General features: G+C 40.8%; 1 long non-coding RNA gene across 1 annotated transcript in view; it reads right to left on the bottom strand.

The window, feature by feature from the left end:
* Positions 1–17,369, bottom strand: part of LOC146322527 (uncharacterized) — a 124,067-nt gene extending 106,698 nt beyond the window's left edge. Inside the window, exon 1 of the long non-coding RNA XR_014771300.1 lies at positions 17,048–17,369. This is a non-coding gene — a long non-coding RNA (uncharacterized LOC146322527). The remainder of the gene's footprint in view (positions 1–17,047) is intronic.
* Positions 17,370–20,768: the final 3,399 nt, after the last annotated feature.

Here is a 20,768-nt window from a genome sequence, read left to right as displayed (position 1 = left end):
CATGCTAAGGTCCATTCCAGGTGTTTTTGTTTGCCCATTTCATGTTGATAAGAAATCAAATTAAAGCAAAATTTTTGCCAAATGACTAAGTGTGTGTTTATGAGTCATAAGAAACCTTTAATAGTCTTTTAGAAGGAGTAGATATTTATAATGATTAAATTGAGCAATATGTTAATAGAGTCTGGCAGGCAGTAAGGCAGGTAGTCACTGAACTCAAACAGAGTCTATATCCAGAGTGTATATTTGTTTTCAGGATAACAGGCATAGGTTTACGTTGACACACAATTCAGAGATTAACTCAGAAAATATTAGCTCAAAAAATAAAAGAAACAATCAAATTTCAAAATTGTTCTAAAAGAGTGTGAGGGTATTTTGTAATATCTCAGGAGACAATAAATTAAAGAAACTTGACTGGCTGCCAGTAGACAATGACTTACAGTCATAGTATGGAGGCTGACCAAAGCAAGGACAAACACACGAAGAGACATGGGGCTATGAACCATATAGGGGAGGCATTTCAAGTGTTGTTTACACATATTCACATACACCACCTCATCCTGTGAGGACACTCACACACTTTCAGTTACACACTCATCTGAACAATCTATACATACACAATACACATGGACAGTATGGGATTTTCAAAGCTGACAGATTATATGTATATAATAAATTCTCACAAAACCAACACAGTCCAGCTTCTGTCCATGATGGCTGAGTTTAAAAAAAATTTAGAGGCCCCCAGCAGCAGGGCCAAGTCTTATCTTTAGTCATGATGAACCCAGAGCAGATCCTGACAAGGCCAGGTCACATATTTAACCTTCGACCCCTGCACCGGCACTGAGAGGCCTGCCAGGAGAAGCCACCGTGAGGGCTCCAGAGGAGAAGGAGAGAAGGAGGGGAGAACGTGGAGAGGGAGAGTGTGTGTGTGTGTTTATGTCAGACTGGGTCCAATGTAAACAGCTTGGATGCTGTCTGTCACCACAGCCCAGTAACACGGTTGTCCTGTTTTCACTGTCCCATTTACAGCTGTTATGAAACTGCTTTTAGGAGCTGGGTTATGGAAGCATACCATGTACTGAAGCTGCACCCAGCAGTTTTATAGTGCTCTGAGGAGAGGGAGCTAGTTTGCTGCATTACCTCTGTTTGTACAAAGGAACAAACTGTGCATGTCTATGCTAAGGTTTGCCAGAGGTCAGAGAATCTGCAGACTGATGGGATATGTTCTCATGTTTTACGCCCTTGAGCAAGGCACTTCGTGTAATCCCCGGTTCTTCTCGTCACTATTCAAACGTCAAAACTCCTTTGAGTCTTAATACTATGCACTGTATACAAGCATGAAGGGTAAAGGTATTCTGTACCAGTTACAGTTGAAAAGCACAAAGAAAATTGAGTGGCAGTGTAGGTGTTCAGTTTATGTGCCGCGAAAACAAAACCAATAAAATGATAAAGAGCGGTTGTCTGATTGGGGACCCACGAAAAACTTTTCGCCCAACGGGGTACCTCACATCCTTCGTTCTTGTCAGCTTGCTTTGACTTTTCTGTCACTTTCTGAATAATCTAAGAAAACTCTGACCTAAAAAGATGTTTATTTACTTAATCTTTGCCCTAACCCCAAGATTTAACCTACAGATGACCTCATCAATCAATGATAATGTTTTATTTTTTGTGATCATCAATTTTTGAAGATAGATTTTAGCTCCTTGTACTGCTGACATGGCTGCAACCGCAACTAAAATTACACTTCCCTGCAGATTTTCAAGTGACTTTTACCTAACTGTAGATGAATTCCTAAACTGACGTTTTACTGGAAAATAGAACTAAATCAAAGGTGTAGTGGTAAATTCAGAGGTGGGTAAACTGTAGTTTACTCTTGTTCCCTTTCATTGATTGATATAGTTGATTTGAAAATAGATGAGTAAAGTCTCAGCCAAATTTCAAAGAAGTGGATGAACTGACTTTATGGGGGTGTACATTCTACTACGACCCTGAACTAAGAAAAGCTAAAATAAATTAAAGAGAAAGATCCAAAAAGATCCAAACTTTACTCTCACCATCAGCACACTAAAGCATGCCCTGCTATGTCTTACTAAACCACCATCTGGGTGAAATACCAAGTTTTTAGGGTGTCTCTATCCGATTGACTGTACACCTGTGTGGGGGGGGGGGGGGGGGGACATATTATATTATAACATTATAGATGTAGTGTCACATTTACTACAGTCAAATCTGACACAGCTGGATCAACAATGTGTACACCTGCAACAACCTCATCTGCTGAGTTGTCTACATGTTATTAATCATTCATCATGGCTTCCAGACTCAGAACCTGTTGGTTTTCTTTGTACAGCGCGTTTGTTTTCATGTCTTTACCTTTGTAAGTCAATAGTGGATTAGTACAAGAGGTGCACAAGATGACACCAAACGTTCTATTTTCATGAACCCAGCAGCACGGCCAGATTACAGCCTAATGCACCCTTCCCTGTCCGTCAGGACTGTACCAAACACACTGGTATTCATTTAATGGCCAGGCTGCCTTGGCACACCTAGAACACACTTGGGCACAGGGTGGGATCAGAAATAATACATTACTTTAAATGACAGGTGGGTGCGTCAGAGGCTGATACAATCACATGCACTACTTTCACTACTGTCACCATCTAGGGCTCTCTGCCATCATGCACTGACAGATCATGGGCAGATCAACTATCCTGCCACGAGCAGATGATTTAATTATTTTTTTCTTGACAGGTTGAAGATCTCACGATCACCATGCATGTTGTTTTTCTTTTCTTAATTCAATTAAGTTTGACCATTGCAAAAATAACACCTCACAATCTGGGGATGATATTGTTGCCTTTTTAACCTTAATATTGGAATGTAAAGGTGTAATTGAACCTGATCAATCTTTCCGTCTATCTATTGTGTTTTGAGCTGTTGGTAGCTTTCCAGTGCACTGTTTATGTTGAAATGAACTGAAAACTCTAAGAGAGTGGCATGTGATGATTGACATGTTCACTTGACTTAAATACCCTTCACTAGTGCAACTAAAATTGGAGTTCTGTACATGTCTTATTGTGTTTAAATTTACTATGAACATAATGCATTTCACAATAACAGTATGGTATTGACATGGTCTCCATCTTACTCCAATACCTGCCCTCACAGCCCCCTTGTTTCCCCGAGTGGTTCATCATTGGTTGAATGCACTCTCTTGATTTATTGCCCCTGCCTTTATATCCACTGAAAACTTCAAACAGATGTTTTATAAACCACACTATACAAGATTAAGATGAAGTGGAATTAAATGCAGAGAAATGTCTGGCTATAGAAGGCCAGTGCCCATATGTCATTCATCTGAAGTTGAATTACATGGTGTGAAAAAAAGGCTCTGCATCTCTCTTCATCATCTCAAATCTCACTCTGGTCACGTTGCCAAAGAATGTTCTCTCGTTTACATGATCCATCATTTCTAAGTGATGAAACGTGTAAACTGAAACACATTCTTTGGCAACATGGTCAGTTTCAGAGGTAATATTATGAGAAGAGATATATAAGCAGATGCATTAGTTGCGTGAGATATAATAAAGTACCGCAGAAGCAGATTACTGTAACTGTGTAAGAAATATACTTACCTTCAAATCCTTGAATACCAGAAATAGTCTGTGTTTGCAAGCAATGTATCTTTTTAGGAGCAACTATGGTTTAATGATGTGCTGCTTGACAAATAAAATCCCTTTGGTATGCCTCATCTTTAAAGCTTTTCTGTTTTCAGTATTTTATTATTTTTTCAGTATTGTGTAATTTCTGTAGAGGATATAAATGTTTAACAGACTGTTTGAGACCCGTGGTTCCCCTCAACCTCACTAAAGCAACTACTTGACTTTTCCTGGGTCCCGACACTTGTTTCTCTGTTCAGTAACAGTTGAGAAAGCTCGGTAGGCTACTCAAAAGTACCAACTTTGTCCTCTCCTGTTTCCTGTGCTTAGATATGCTATGTGCTAGGTCTATGTGGAAAAGAACACCAAATTTTGGATTACATTAATGGATGTTGCAGGGGGACCTGTAAAAGTGGCATGTACTCATACCTTAAGGTAGCTAGCTAACTGGCAAGTTAATGATTGATATAGCAAGCTAGTTATTTATAGTGTTTTTCTGTCAATATGACACTTTAATAGCAACATTTTAACCATCTTCATATTTGGTTTCTTTTTCAGCATAGATAAGCCCAGCCATAGCATATCTAAGTACAGGAATCAGGAAAGGAGAAAGGTGACGAGGTTCCAAAAGGGGCGGGACTTAGGAAGGGTCAGTTATTTGATTCTTGCCCCAGCTCTTCCTTCCCAGTAAAAATGATTACTAGAAATCATAAACTAGACTTTATGCAGTTGATTTGTTTTTCTTTCATTTCTTACAGCACATCATGTAAATGTCTTTATTGTATGCTGCAGCCAAGAAATTGAAGACAGATTCAGGAAGCATTCAAAAGCAATACATTATGAGACGACTATGCATCATCACAAAAAAAAATGTTATTACAATACTTTTAAAAACTCCTTTATGTGGAGGTAAAAACTGCATGACCCTGAAATACTGTAGGTCAAAAATCAACAAAGAAGTCAGTCTGTAAAGTGTAATGCAGTCTAACCATGGCCAAGGCACATTGGTGCACTGTGAGGCGATTCCATACATTTGTAATGATCATACATAATTATTGTCATCTGCACAAAAATAAATTAAAATAATTGGATTGAAAACAATTACTTCAAAAACTTTCTGTAAAGCAAACCCCAGTTGTTTGCAAGATGGTAAATATTATTACTGTGTCACACAATGGATCTGATTGATTGACACCTAACCTTCTCTGTCCCATCCACAGTCCAGGATCTCTACCTCTGACTAGCTAGTAGGCTACTTGTTGCCTTTGTTGGTTATTGAGGCTATTTTGCACAGATATGAACACAGGTGTGCCTTTGAGAATTTGGCTTGTCCTGTGGTGTGCCTTGGGAACAAAAAGTCTGAAAACCACTGAGAGAATATGCCACTGAACAACTTATGAATGGATGCCTACCTCCAAAGCTGTATCCAGTTTTCCTTAGTGCATCCATGGCCAATGCCAGTTACACGGTACTAACAAATAAAAGTTGTTAGCAGACTAGCAGACTCCTCATCCGAATCTGGGTCTAACTGAGGCTCAAATGAGTGTCAGAGACTGGCCACCAGCCATCTTGATGCACACTGCTCTTTCACCGTTCAACCTAGCGCTGATGGCTTACTCATCTATTTTCAGATCAACTGTATCCATCAATGAAGGTAGTAGTGTTACTGAGTAACAGCTATAAGAAAACATTTGTCATCCTATTATTTAGAAAAAATATGTTATTGTTATTGGTCGTAGCTGTGGACTAAAGACATAACAAAAGAACAACTAAATACAGTATGAAACCATTTAATAAGTTAATGTATCCATCATTCGATTAATGAATGAGCTAATCAAACCAACCAAAACCTCTAGGGAACTAGACCAGGGTGGCATGCAGACTCTGCAGCCAGGCCAGGCTTAATGTCAACACAGTTCTTCCCCACTGCACATTCCAGCTTAAAGTCCAGGCAACAGTCAAAGGAACCAGGCAATTACAGTGCGGCCGCCTGCGTCACTTTTTTGTTTACTTCCTAAATGTTCAGAAGTCTCAGAGCCTTTTGAAGTCATTTCCTTGTGTTAGGGGCTCCTCTTTCTCTCCGAGGGTACGAAACCAGCCGCAAGCAATGTGCACAGTTCCAGCTGTGAGCCATAAGAATCAACTCAGTTCCAACTGGGTTACACTCTCCATTTTGTCACCTTAACAGAAGGACCACACAATGGTCAGGCATGCTGGGTGTACACCAATGTTGTACACTGATGTGTGTGTGCGTGTGTGTGTGTGTGTGTGTGTGTGTGTGTGTGTGTGTGTGTGTGTGTGTGTGCGTGTGCGTGCGTGCGTGAGTTTCCTCAAGCAAGAGGTCACAGAGGTTTATCATAACTGACACAAATGCAACTGAGCTGACAGCTGCTGATTGTGCACCAGAGTGATTTAAAGTACTACAAAAACATGGTCATGGTTAAATTAGAGCGTCCATGCTCTACAAATGGTACTCTCCTGCACACTTATACATGTGTCCTCAGGTCTTCTGTTTGTCCTTTTCTCAGTTCACCATAAGAAGATGGTCAGAATGTGATCGGTTCCTCTTGGCTGATAACGAGGCATTCCCAGTGCAGGCAGCATGTAATCCCTTTAGCATATTTTGGGTCTACCCTGGGCTTCCACCCAGGTGGGCATGCCTGGGATACCTCCTCAAGGAGCCTGCCAGCCTCCTGATTAGATGCCCAAACTCGCTCAACTGGTTCCTTCCAACGTAAGGGTGCACCTTCTCCAAACTTCTTCCTGATGTCTGAGCTTGTCATCTTTTCACCTCTCAGGGTGAATCAAGACTCCTTTTCTCTTCTATGTAACTTACTTCTATTGTTACTACCTGGAGGTGATAACCATAAATAAATCAATCCAACCCATTCTCATCCGAGTTCAACAGATAGAGACGTCTTTGTCCCACTTTGTAGGGTCTTATACTGATGCACAAGGTACCCCTTAGTGTCTGTATGAGATACTGGCAGAAAGCTGTTTTGACACATGCCCAGCATTGTGAAATGGTTACAGTTTGGTTAGGTTTAGGCAGCAAAAGTGCGTGGTTAGGTTTAGTACAAGAGTATGGTTTGGGTTAGAAATATCTTAATCTAAGTGAGGTTAGTGACTCACATGATGAATGTAATGTTTTGTGACTTAGAACTTTAGATAACAGACTTTTGGTTTCACACAAACATGAATCCCAATCTCCGGGGTGAAAGTCCATCCAGCCCACCTCCTTTCCCACTTTCTCAGTCTTTATACTACAGCACCTGACGCAGACGGGATTACACTGAAGTAACTTAAAAGCCCAGCGTGTCACAGAGGAGTGTGACAAAATGTCTGTATTTGACAACTTGGGACTTACAATGGGCTAGTGGATCTTAAGTTCCATCTTAAACCCAAATGATTCTTTCCAGCTGAAGTATAGAGAGACACTGTGATGGAGCTGATACATTGTCTCGCCTGGTCGCATCTGTGTAAACTGGCAGGTTTTCAAACTTTGGAGAATGATGCATTGCAAGTAGTTTTGAGTTTTAAATTGTCTTGTCGCAAATCTTTGGTCTGAACTGGGCTGAAGAGATCCTGAGGCATTCCCAGGCCAGATGGGATATGTAATCTCACCAGCGTGATTTGGTTTTGCCCCAAGGTCTCTTTCCAGTCGGATGTACCCAGGATACATCCAAAGGTAGGTATCCAGGAAGAATCCTAAAAAGTTGCCTGAACCACCTCAGCTGTATTCTTTTGATGCAAAGATGTACAATGAAAGTTTTCATACAAATGTGATGTCATAAATTGCCTAGATAAATGCCCCTTGAAATCAGAAGAGCTGCACTCAGAAAGATTTTCCTACAGATGAGCGACACAGTAACTGAAAAAGAAGGGGCACCATTGAAGGTTATGTTACTAAAGCAAACACAAAAAAGCCTTTCTCTGTTTACGGATATCTGCTTCAGGAAATATTCTCTGCCATGATAATTCCCCTTCTTTCTCTGTGGATCGACTGAAACTGCTTGTGTCATAAAGGCTTTGTTGAGTTTAGGGCCTATAGGAAGCCTGGGCCCCTGGCCAATTCAAGCAAGCTGCTCTCAGCAAGTGAAACCAGAGAAATGGCAATGCTTATGGGAGTGGGGATAGTGACTCAAAGACACCCATTCACCGGGCAAACATTCTTCCCAGGGGTGTAAGCTATACAAGCACCACTATACAAGGATCACACATTCTCTGTTATTAGCTAAAATGTTGTTATTGATCCACATTTTTTATTGATAATTTTAGCATGCTGAGTACATGGTTGACAGGATCTCTGACCTTATCAACTTTTGAGAGGTTGAAGTTTGTTCTAAAACAGCGTTTGCACCAATCAACAACACTATCATTAACCTTTCACTCACAAATATATTCATCACTTTGTTTTGGGGTCAAAAAACAAATTATAAATGAATGTTTCAGTTGCCACAAAATCATGTTTCCCATCTAAAATAGTGCTTCTGAGAGATTGTGGGTGTTTGCCAGCAGCTGTTAAGTTACACCAGGAAGGTCAAATCAGGACATGACAGTCAAGAAAAAAAGAAAATGTATTTGCAAAGATTCTAATCTCTTTGATACTTACTTCCTCCCCATGAGTGTATTTATATGGAAGTAATTTAATCATGATAGGGCAATATTCTGATTATTGCTGTCAAATAAAGACCTCAACGGTATTAAATAATCAGTGAGTATGATAAGTTTACCTCGATTAAAAGATCTTTTGATGTACATATGTATCACATATTTACGTATTTAGCATAATCTGATAGGAGTCAGACGTATTCTTAGTTTAGGTCAGAGATGGTAAAAGTACACACAATCTTTATTCAAGTAGAAGTGCAGAAACTGGCATAAAAAAGACTGTAAAAGTTGAAATACTGGTTCAACTTCTTTACTCAAGTAGAGGATACGAAATGTACTCAAAGTTTAAAAGTAAAAAGTAGCCTGCTGAAAGACATCTTGTTACTCTGTTGTCATCTTGTTAAGTCTTTTACGTCATTTTCGTCTTGTTGCATCTTTTTCGTCTTGTTATGTCTTTTCTGTTGTTTTTGTCTTCATATCAGATGTCCGAAACACCTCTGCTGGAACAGCGGCTCTACTCCAAGCTCCCCCTGGATGCCTGAGCTCCTCATTCTGTCTCTAAAGCTGAGCCCAGCCACCCTACAGAGAAAACTGATGTCAGCCACTTGGATCTGCAACCTCATTTTTTCAGTCACTACCCAATGCTCATGACTGTAGGTGAGGGTTGAAATGTAGATCAACTGGTAAATCGAAGGTTTTCCTTTCTGGCTCAGCTCCCTTTTCACTACCAAGGTCCAGCAGTAATGCTGGCATTACTGCCGAAGCTGCACCAAGCCACCTGTCGATCTCACACTCCGTTTTACAGTCACTTGTGAATAAGACCCTGAAATACTTAAACTCCTTTGTTTGGGGCAGTAAATCACTCCTCACCCAGAGGGAGAAATTCATCATTTTCCATCAGAGAATCATGGCCTCAGACTTGGAGGATCTCAACCTCATACTGGCTACTTCACACTTGGCTGCAAACCACCCAGTTTGTGCTGAAAATCACAGTCTGAAGAAGCCAACAGAGCCACATCATCTGCAAAAAGCAAAGACGCAATTCTGGGGCTCCCAGTCCGGACACTCCCTCCACCCCGGCCGCACCTTGATATTCTGTCCATGAATATCACAAACAGTATCAGAGACAAGGAGCAGCCCTGGTAGTGTCAAGTCAACAGCTGTCTGAACTCATGATCATATATCTTCTGCATCACATTCAGTATGAGCACGCATTGTTCTCTGAATTCTTTGTGCTTGGTATCCACAATATGAAACACCACAAGGGGCTATTCCTGAAAAAAAAAAATACCAGCCATGAAAAGAATGAAAAAAAAGGTTTAATAAAACAAAACTTGTCAAGATTCTAAATTTAAGGTGTGAATTTTGTTCATTCTTGAACCCAAAATGTTCCTGTTACAATCCTATTTCTTGCCTCTATGTATCCTTCTGGATAATAACTGAACTACTGTTGGGGTTACAGCAAATCATGTAAAGACCTTAATCTAACTATTACCATAATCTGGATTTTCACAGATCAAGTTGTTTGTGAATGTTCTGCTTTCAAGTATTATATGACTCACATTTGATTGAAATAGCCCCATCGCCTGCTGCCTGTCCCCTGCTGCCCCCCCAACACATCACACACAAATCAATATAAATACTAAGACATCATAATCTGTGTGTATGTGTGCTTTCTCTCCAACTGCCAGGTCTCAGTGCCCTGCACCTCACACAGACTTTGTGAGTCATTTAGCACACATTTAGACTATTAAACAATTAGGCTCTGAAAGGGGCAACCCCCCCCCCCTCCTCCTCTGTATCCACCCATGTTCAACAATGGGAGTACACATATGTCAGTGTGCACACAGGCTGGCAATATGCTGAACAAGTAAAAATGAATAGATCATCCGTACTTTACACGCCAAGAGACACTCACGCGGCACACAACTTGTGACTAAGTGTGCTGATCTAATGCGAAATGTGTCGAGTGGGTAAAGTGGGAACAAGCAGCGATGAGGGGGGTGATGACGGGTGGGGAGTTTTGGTGGGGGCAAAGCAGCAGAGAGGGTTTAGCGGCAGCTGCCCAGAGAGTGACGACTGTACGGGAAGAGAGACGAGGGAAATAAAGAGCGAGAGAAGGAGGACCGGAGGGAGGGAAGGAGGGAGGGAGATGGGAGGGAGATAGGGAAGATGGAGAGAGGGAAAACCTAGGGCGTCAGGAGGTAGGAAGGGGACAAGACTTCAATCGAGGAGAGTGAATAAAGGAAGAGGAGGAGGCAGTGTTACACTCCAAAACATGCAAAAAATCATTGTTTAATCATCATTTAGCTTCATGCAAGTCTTTGTGGTCTTAATATTCAAGTGTATTGAGTTGATTTAAGGGACAGTTCATCTCAGAATCAATTTTTTTTCCTGGCCTATGGTGTTATTTATCCATTTAAATGTTTTTGAGTCGTAGAGACATCTGCCTTAGCTCCAGTATAATGGGACTAGATGGCACTTGGCTTGTGCAGCTCAACATTCAAAAAAATACAAAAATTCAAAAATTATGACCCAGTTACTCAAGATAATCTACAGACAATCTTTTCTGAATTTCCTTTTTAATGTCTTTCTTTTAGAAAAGAAGTAGTTCCGGTTGTTTCCAACTTATTTCCAGTTGATTTGACTGCAGAAAGAAAGTAGTTCCTACATGAAACGTCTCACCACAAAGTTTGTGGATTATCTTGAGTAACCGGGTCATGATTTCTAGAAACATAAATTGGTTTTAGATTTTTTTTTTTTTTTTAGATGCTTTGAGTAGCACAAGCCAAGTGCCATTTAGTCCCATTATATTATATGTACACTATATATCTCCAAAACTCTGCAAAAAAAATCTAGATGGATACACTACAGGCCAGGGGAAAAATACTTTTTGATTTTGGGATGAACTTTCCCTTTAAGTAGAAAAAAGGGGTACTCCATTTCAAAAATGTAATAATTATTTATTTTAGTATTGAGCATTTGTTCTACACTGTAAGTTAGTGGCTATTTTTGTTTACTTATATAGTTTTATTTTTTCACGTTCAAAATAAATCTATTCTAATCTAATCTATTTATTGTAAAATCCTGGCTTATTTCGAATAAAAAATATAGTATCTAAATGTTATTTGACAAAATTACCAATTAATATGCCTCTTTTTTTTCCCAGTGCGGATGGCTTCTGAGCTCGCAGTCCCACCAGCTGCCAGGAGTGTCACAGGGTTAGTGGGGCCTTGAGCCACACAGATAATCAGCTTTATTAGTGCTGCCGCTAAAACCAATTTAAGAGCAGACTAGAGGGATCAGACGGGCCAGCTGTCCACACCAGCGCCTCGGCAGGCACCCTGGCCCCAGCCCGCACAAAACACCAAAACAACAACGAGCCAACTGTGTGCGCTGCCAATTCAACTGTGTGAGCAGGCTTATTACCATATCTCAAACACTGGCTCGCAGGATGTAAATAAATCACAGCGATTACAAAATCTGCTTTCATTGATACGTTTGAGATGATTCATTTAAAGATTATGAAAATAGTCAAATGTCCAAAGGTTTTTGTTCATTTAAAGGAGGATTTGTTGGAGGATTTTTAAGGGGATTTTTGTTCGCTCCAAGTTGCCATATCGTTGACCCATGATTTTTTTTTTTTCTTCAGCACTGAGTCCAAATCGCTTCCAGTTCTTTCCACAGGCCAACTAACTCATCAGCGCAGTCAAAACATCCTCGCCTCATTAACAAGTCCCTGACCCTGACAGTGACCCGCCACCAGCCTCGTGACCTCACGGTGTTTCCTCCCTACCTACAGTCCATCTCCTAACCGGCCTCCACTGCTAATTACAGAGCGGCGAAAGGAGGCTAACTCCATATTAGACTGGGCAAGCGTGCAACACTCTCCAGCTCCAGGCATGACTTGAACCTTACGTCACGTTTCTGTCTGGGTTGACAACGAGACAGTGGAAAGGATGGGCAAAGATAATCTGGTCTCAGTTCCCATGCTTTCCAGAGGGGCCAGGTCTCGTCCTCGCAGACAGAGGTTTCAAGGCCAGATTAGCCAGGAAAAGGGCAAGTGAAAACTAGGACACTGTAATAGATTGGCCCTCTGATATCAGGTTACCAGGGCAGTGGAAATACTGTTTGAATACCCAATCACAAACAAAGGACTTTACATTTTTTTGTTGTTTTTTTTTACTTTATGCATTGAGGAGTTATCACCAAGCTCTCACTTGTGGCTATAAAAGTGTTGTCCCATTACCAAAAATTATGCAATTTACCTCAACAACAACTCACACTCTCTGGTCTCAAGTGAAACCATTGCTAATCTTACAGTCAATTCATTATAATGGCCTCTTGTGTCTTTGTTGTTTTTTTAATATATTTTGACTCTGTCAATGCCAAATTTCATATACAGCATTGTGAACCTGGGATACACATTTTTTTTTTACCAAAAATTAACTAAATCAGTTCAGTATCAGTTCAGTCATTTTAAATATTATAACAACAGAATTTTAAATATTATAACAATAACAATAAAAAAAGAAGAAAATGAACTGACTGGTGGCTCTCAGTCGATGACCTGTGTGTCAAGCAGAAATACCCAGTGGGCAGGCCAACCTGCGCTGGTATTTGGTGATGATTACACCAGACCGACACTGTTTTAGCAATAATTCTAATGTATCTCACCTCATATATGCTCATGTAGATTAGAAGTTCATGTTAGACAACACAGTTTGGAGAGGTTATGATGAGCCCTGGAAACCGGACGTTACTATAAAAAAAAGCATTAAAATGAGATATAACCAACCAGTCTGGTTTATATAGAGTCTGTATAGTTACACTGTAGCAGCCTGGTGTTGTTTTCAGGCAATTTAATGATGGTAAACATAGTGAGCAGCCGTGCATGATAGTATCACACTCCTGCTTGGCACTCAAAGTCTCTACATTTATCACTAGTGGCGCTCTGACTCATAAAGCAAACTGTTTCTGCAAAGGAACCACACACTGTACTCACTTACTGCCATTTGCAACCTTTTCCATTTCTCATTCAGCATATTCTATTCATTAGGGACCATACTTGGACGTGTAACAGCAACTATTTTTCATTGCCTGTCTACACTGTAGATACCTCTGCCCCCTCACTAATTTCAGATGCACCTCCAGTCTCCAGTTTGTTCTGGAACCGGGCCCATCAATCCAGTCTTTTACCTCTGATACTTTTCTGCTTTCTCTGCAACTCGAATTTATTGTTTTCCTACTTTGTTGGGATAACATGCAAGATATTTTTACCTATGAGGTGGAAAAAAAAGTCTGATCCTAAATATGTTCACACCTATTAGATACATTAACAATCCATCAGGGAACCATTAGAGTCCAAAATTTTAGTTCCACATGAGAGCCTCAAACTCCAGCAGCAATACCCCAGAGGAGAGCAGGACATGAATGATTTGTGTGTGTGTGTGTGTGTGTGTGTGTGTGTGTGTGTGTGTGTGTGTGTGTATCTGTGCACACACATAACAGCTTGTTTTGTAGACGATTACATGTGTACAGGCCATGGTTTCATTCATGTATCTGTGTGTGTACATGCATGCTGTCTTGTATTTCCGTGTGCAAGTTTGTGTGTGTGTGCTTGTTCTCGCACACTTGCATGCTTGAATTTGTATGTGTGTGTGAACTGCAGATTCTTCCAAACCAGGAGCGCAGATCTCACTTAATCTGCAGTTAACGGCTGTTTAAACAACCTCCATAAATGTTTAACGTTGCTGCCCATGCTCTATTGAATGGGAGGCATTTTACTTCATGCAAAAACAGGCCGCCAAGGGCCTCAAGGGCCCCCCGACTTGCATTTAATGTGTGTAAGAAGGCGACCATTATCAGCCTTACAATGACACAATTCACTGTGGCTGTGTGTCTGCTATCCCATTTGGTTTGTATCAGGGCCCCAGTGCTCCTGATGGCTATCTAATTGGAAGAGTTAGTCAAGAGCTAATGTCTAAAGAAGTGATGAGTTCACATTAAGACAGGGCACAACATGTTTCCTCCAGTGATGCTACATAGAAAAGACTGGATGGAGCACAGTCAGATGGTGGGGTTATGGACAGACTGGGCCAAGACACAAAAGAGGAGGTGATTGGTCCTGGTCACAACCAAGAAGAGATTTTATGGTTTTATCTTTAGTAGGGCTCTTTATTTGGTCTATGTTGAATTCACGTTTATTGTTTCCTTTGTCTTGTCTTACTCCATCATAACTCAACAACAATGAAGTTCTGCCCTCTTTAGTTACTGTTGCTCCACCTGTCAGCAGCGGGGTGGAGGTGAATATAGACCAACTTGGTGTCTGAAATCACATCCTAAACACTACATACCCAAAATGTGAGTTCTTGTAATTCTTAGAGCCCTGTGCACGCTGTTTCAACATGCAGAGATCCACAAAGGCTTGACAGGCCTGCTGTACCTAGTTATAGTTGCTAATCTATCTATGGACAGGTGCAGTTTGAAAAACTAAACAAACCTTTTGCAGGATTACAATTATATAAAAAATTTTACTGAAGCTGTGATTATCCTTTTACAAAATCATCAGTTGTTCATTTTCAATTTTAAAGGCTTAAAAAAACATGATGGGTTTTGAAGAGCAATACTGCAGCCTAACAGGACTAAAACAAATCTGAAATTGTTCATATTTAGATAGACTTTGTCCATGATTCTGTTTGGGCTAGTGACTGGTGCCAGGCTAGCTGTACTGATCCCCTTGCAACAAAGCATCTACACACATATGTTAAACTCATACGCACATACAATTTTACTTGCATCCCATTCACAATTTGGTACCCCTGGTCTTTGGAGACCTCGAAACATAAAAACATTAAGTATACACTGCTGAGCAAACCCACACACACAGAGTCAGTGGTGTGTGCAGAATGATGACCAGTGCATTTCACAGGGCAGGACTCCCTGCACTCAGCGCTCCAGGGGAGCACAGTGATTTACTGTTCCTCTCAGCAGTGTTATAAACGCTGCTCCCTTCCTTAATGAGCCTCTGACATGCTGCATGTTTCTAGCATGTTTTCCTTCGGCTCAGTGGCGACGGCTGCCTGATTGCTGCCCCCATTAAGAGGGCATTCCCACTGACACCGGCGCACGCCTTCAGCCATACGCACTCAGGCATTACAAGTAATCAACCAAGGCCAGGTAATAAGGGGGGTGTGCAGCACCTGACATGCCACTCAGTGAAAACATCATCCCAGAGCCAAGATGATATACATGATAAAGTGGTAACACTTTATGATAACAATCATTATAAATGGTAAATTGATAGTTAATTAAAATTTACATTCAAATAATGTTTATATATGCATTTTAAACCATAATAAGCAATTAATGTATTACACATCAGTAAAGCTTAAACATCGATTACAACTTTACAATAACCATCCAGGTAATGTTTATACAACACATTCTCACTCCCAATTCGTCAAATACAGCAGCTCTATGCTCAAACTATGATGCTGTAGATACCCCTCTAGTGTCCAGGTAAGTCTAACTGTGGGTGCAGGACACAGTTATTACAAGACACCCCTGGAACAAATCTGCAACTTTAGTTTTTGGCAGAAAAATAACTTGGGTCGGTTTAGGAAACGTTTTTGGTTTGGGTTCAAATACGTACATTAATCCTGGAAGTTACCTCATGGGGGTGTGTCACCTAGTGACGTGGTTGTGTCTTGTAATAAAGCTGTCTTGTACGCTGTGAGGACACAGGAGAGAGACGCTTCTCCTTGCATATTTTTTGCACGCGCAGGGCTCTGCAGTCACATTAGCAATAGTAAATATGCACCATCTGTTTAAACGTTCAAAATACAGGCACAAAATACTGGTTTAGGGGGAAAAATATACCCAAGTACAGAAAGTATTATAACCATTAGTTGCAGCTTTGTAAAAGCCATCCATATATGCTTAAAAATAGCTTATACATTTCTGAAAGCAGTGGTTTTCAAACTAGGGACCAACAGGGGTCCTTCAGTGGGCTGTAGGGGGTCCCCCTACAGGAGTAGAATATTTTAACTTTGACCACTAATTCAATCATAATATAACTGTGATTAATCACCTCTTATCAGCTTTGATACAATATAAAATTTTTAAAGTATTTTTTTATATTACACAAACTAATGATAGAATAACATACATCACAGCATTCCTAATCAATAGTAAATATAATTATCATTCCATTGCTTACCAACAGTGAAATGACTATTCAGTAAAGTTCAATTAACTATCAATCTACCATTTATTAATAATGGTTGATATAAAATGTTAGCATTTTTTTATTTAAAAAAGGCCATTACTATGAAAAGAACATTCCTTTTTAGTTTCTTCTTTCTTTCAGTTCTTTTATTCAATAGCATCACAATCTGTGTTCCAGTGACATACGAGGCCAGAAGATATAAGCAGGTTACTGTTGTGAAACACTAACCTGCTTATATATCCTGCAGCATAATGTGATTATTGGCCTCTCATTCCTGTGTGTACTCTGCAGTATGACAGTGGTGGCTGTATGAGCACTTACCTATGGAAGTATATTGAAATGGTAAAGCCTGAGTATCAAAGCATGTTGTTATATTTAGTGCCATAGCGGTACTGACAACAAATAGAAGCAAATCCTCAGTCTGACTAATAGACTGTTAAAGGATCTTCTAGGATACTTCCATATTGAGCCTTGTACTATTTGTGTACACATCAAACAAACACTTTGCTCAGACTGGACATGCTGTTGGCAAATGAATCACACTCACCACAGGTATGCAGGTTGGACATGAACATGCTGGTACTCCAATGGTTCTCCTAATCCATGGAAGTTGGAAAAATACTTAAACAAAAATCATCCTGGTGAAATCTGGAGTCCCAGTCATGCACTGCCCCCATATGCCCACAAACAGTCCATAGACCTGCCACACAGCCAGTCAGGAAGCCAATCCAGCGCAAAAGCAGGTGGTGACTGACTGACAGCTGCCGGCACAGCAGCTGATACCCAATATCTGCACGCCACCAGTTGCAGCTGGACCAATGGGACGTGGCTGCAACTGTCTCTGAGTCGACCCAGGACTCTACTCTGAGGACCACAGATCCCAGTGTGCCCCAGTTTCCCACTCCTACGTGACCAAATCCCCTCTGCAGGTCTGTCTGGACCTGCCGTGCAGAGCCGTCAGTCCCAAGGATGCTGTCCAGACGCCATACGACACTCACACTCTCTCTCCTCACAAGGCTGGATTATTCTTTAACCACCTGGACCTCAGAACTAAGGCACGACAAGAGACTTTGGAAACACTTAGAATTGCTTTTAATTCATTCAGGAAGTACTTTTTTCTCAAACTTGACTGCTGCAGATCTTAGCATACTTTTGTGCAGGATCTTTAGTGTGTGCATTAGCATGTTCTGAGCTGTGTGCAAATATGAGAGCATATAAATTGTTTACTACTTTGCATTCTCTGTGCATTATATATGCATATTCCAGGTTATTACATTGCATTTGCTATTTGCAGGACACTTTTAATTTAAGTGTGAAGCTCTTTCTATTCTACACTAATGAAACACTTTATTAACTTAAGCAAATAAAACACAGTCACTCTAAAATGACATAGGACACATGACAAAAGTTTCTGTCATAACCGTACTGATGCATGTTTCTGTGTGTGCGTGTGTGTGTGTGTGTGTCTGTGTGTGTGCAGAGCCTGCTTAATAAGCATTAAGGAGTGGACAGTAGAGGGTTCTTTGCCTTAGCCTGCACAGCACAAGACTTAATCACCCCTTCTGCAGACTGACTGCTGCTTTGGTTCATTTGACCTCTGTTATTTGGATGGGAACAACAAGCTACACAGGATGAATTATGCTCATAAAAAATTTAAACACATGTTTCTTGAAGGGGACGCCCCCCAGCAAAAATTTTTTTTATTTTACTGGGGGGCGGTGCTTTATGTCCTGCGTCACATAGAGTGTTGTGTGCCTGATGCACAAACTTGTGGGTTTGCTCTGAATTGTCTCATCACTTTCTGAATAGACCAGCAAAACCATAACCTTAAAAATGTTTCTTGATCTAATCTTTGCTTAATCCCCAGATACAAAACATATAAGAGACCTCACATCTGATTGTAATGTCAAACAGACTTACTCAGATTTAGGCTCTTTACACACCTGGCATGACAGCAACCACATTAACATTGGACTCTTAACTTGACCATCATAACATTATACTGGAAAATACAACAAAATCAGGGGTGTAGTGGAAAATGCAGTAATACAATACCTGTTTTCCGTCCATGATTGAAGCAGTTGAATTAAAATTAGTCTGACTCACCAGATGCACACTGTGAGTATAAAGCCTGCCATAAGTTGAAGTCATGGCGTCCACTATCTACATTTACAAAGTCCCCAGGAAACAACAGCAACCTCCGAGCTGCAACCTTAACACTGAAAATGGCAAATTAGTGCCTGCGTTGTTAATGGTACAAGTGCAAACATGCCAGCTGCAGCTCGACCTTTTCTTTTGCAGGGATATAGTCATTTTAATGCCAGAGCTCACCTCCCGTGGTGCATTTGTTCCACCAAAACAAGTTTCCCCTTGACACCATTTTGCAACAGCACCACTGCAGCATCCTGGGCCTGGCGCCGCCCAAGACGTTTATGATTGGTTTAAAGAAATAAATCAGACAGAGTATTTTTTTTTTCCCATATAGCAGGACCTTTCTCCAGCACTGCAGAGAGGTCTAGCTATGCAAGACTAACTTAAAATCAATAAGTAAACTCTCAGCCTTATTTCAAAGAAGTGGATAAACTGAGTTTACTGCTACATCCAGCAAAACCACGCCCATCCAGGCAAAATATCAAGTTTTTAGGGAGTCCCCTTCTTGATGACCTCATGAGATCACAACATCACATAAAAACAATACCAGATAAGACACAAACACAGGGCACAAATCCTGGTCTCCTAGATGGACTCTCCAGACCACTGACACTCCTCTGTCAATCATTGTATAGAGCATCCAGTTGTGATGGGACCAACCGGATCCGGATATCCCTGTCTGATTGGAATTGACATATCTGCAAAAACAAATGAAAACGTGAGCTCAGCAGATCATCTGGTTCCAAGGTTGGGGTTTTTGTGGGGGTTTTCCTGATCTGAATACAAGGGTCTAAGGGGACAGGGTGTTGTGTGCATAACAGATTGTAAAGCTTCTTGAGGCAAATTTTGGTATCATATATTGGGCAAATTAAAATGAAAATAAGATCAATAAATAAGATTAGAGGATATATATGCCTATCTTTTAGATTTTAATGGAGATGAATGGAATTGTGTTGTCGTGCTCAAAATATTGAAAAATGACACTAAAATAAAATGAAAAACAACTCTTTTCAGGGACAGTCTCTTGTTACTCTAGTTGATCCACAAAACATGTTGTCAGCTGTTTTCCTGGGAACTGTTTTTACAGTAGAAAGTAGTTTCAGTGAAAACCGTAACTGGGACACTGTTCCTGGAAAGACATGTTGCTTTTCAAACGATGAAAACACAGTATTGTCACAGCCATGTAGGTTTGACAGTTAAGAAAACAGACCATAGTCCCAGCCTATGATCCATAGAAAGGGAGAAAGAAATGCTTTAGTGAGTGTGTGTGTGCGTGCATGTGCTCATGCATACATGTAGGTATACAGTAGATGTGTGTATGCATGAGTGTCTGTGTGTGTAAATCTATCCCTGCCTGTCCTCAGGGGGGTAACACACACTACCATGACACGTCTCTCTGAGGAGTTGCTGTATATTGAAATCTGAAATATGTGTCGCATCATGACCAAAACACAGAACAATGCCTTTATAATTCACATGTTATTGATACTACAGGGAGACACAAAGGAACAAGAAGCCAAATAATAACATTATAGAAGGTGTAAGCTGGGCACTGTTTCACAACAGAGACCTTTGTGGCCTCTCACACGATTGGAAACAAAGACACAAACTGTAACGCTACCGGATAAAAAACTCTGCACCTTAAGTTGGCATACATTTTGAAATTTATTACAGCTTTTATTGGCTCTTGGAAGATGAAAATTTTATCTATAAGGAGTTATCACAGTCACTTGAATAATCAGAACTAGGTATTCTGTAACACTGGCGGTACTAGGAGGCCCCCCACACTAATTTTCAACCAGACTTCTCAGGGTCCCAAACAGTGAAACTAGCCCCGAGGCAAAAATGACTCAAGTGGAGAAACAATGTAGAGTTGCCCCAGTATCAGCAGCACAGAGCTAATAGATAGCAGGTGAAGGATGAGAGAGAGCAATGTCAACACTGCAATCGGAGCTCCCCTTTGGCAGGCCTCCAGACCTGCTTAGCTCTTCAAATCAAGTGGTACTTTAGTGCTCTGCGATGCCAACATGTGCAAGCTGGGAGGGACCACTGAGAGATGTCCAAACCCATCATCGAGCTCTCAGTCAGCCCGCCCGTGTGGAACGCATTATTATGTG

Source organism: Lutjanus erythropterus, chromosome 8, assembly GCF_056507025.1.
Source record: "Lutjanus erythropterus isolate fLutEry1 chromosome 8, fLutEry1.hap2, whole genome shotgun sequence".
Lineage (NCBI taxonomy): Eukaryota > Metazoa > Chordata > Actinopteri > Lutjaniformes > Lutjanidae > Lutjanus > Lutjanus erythropterus.
This window is presented reverse-complemented; position numbering and strand designations above follow the sequence as displayed.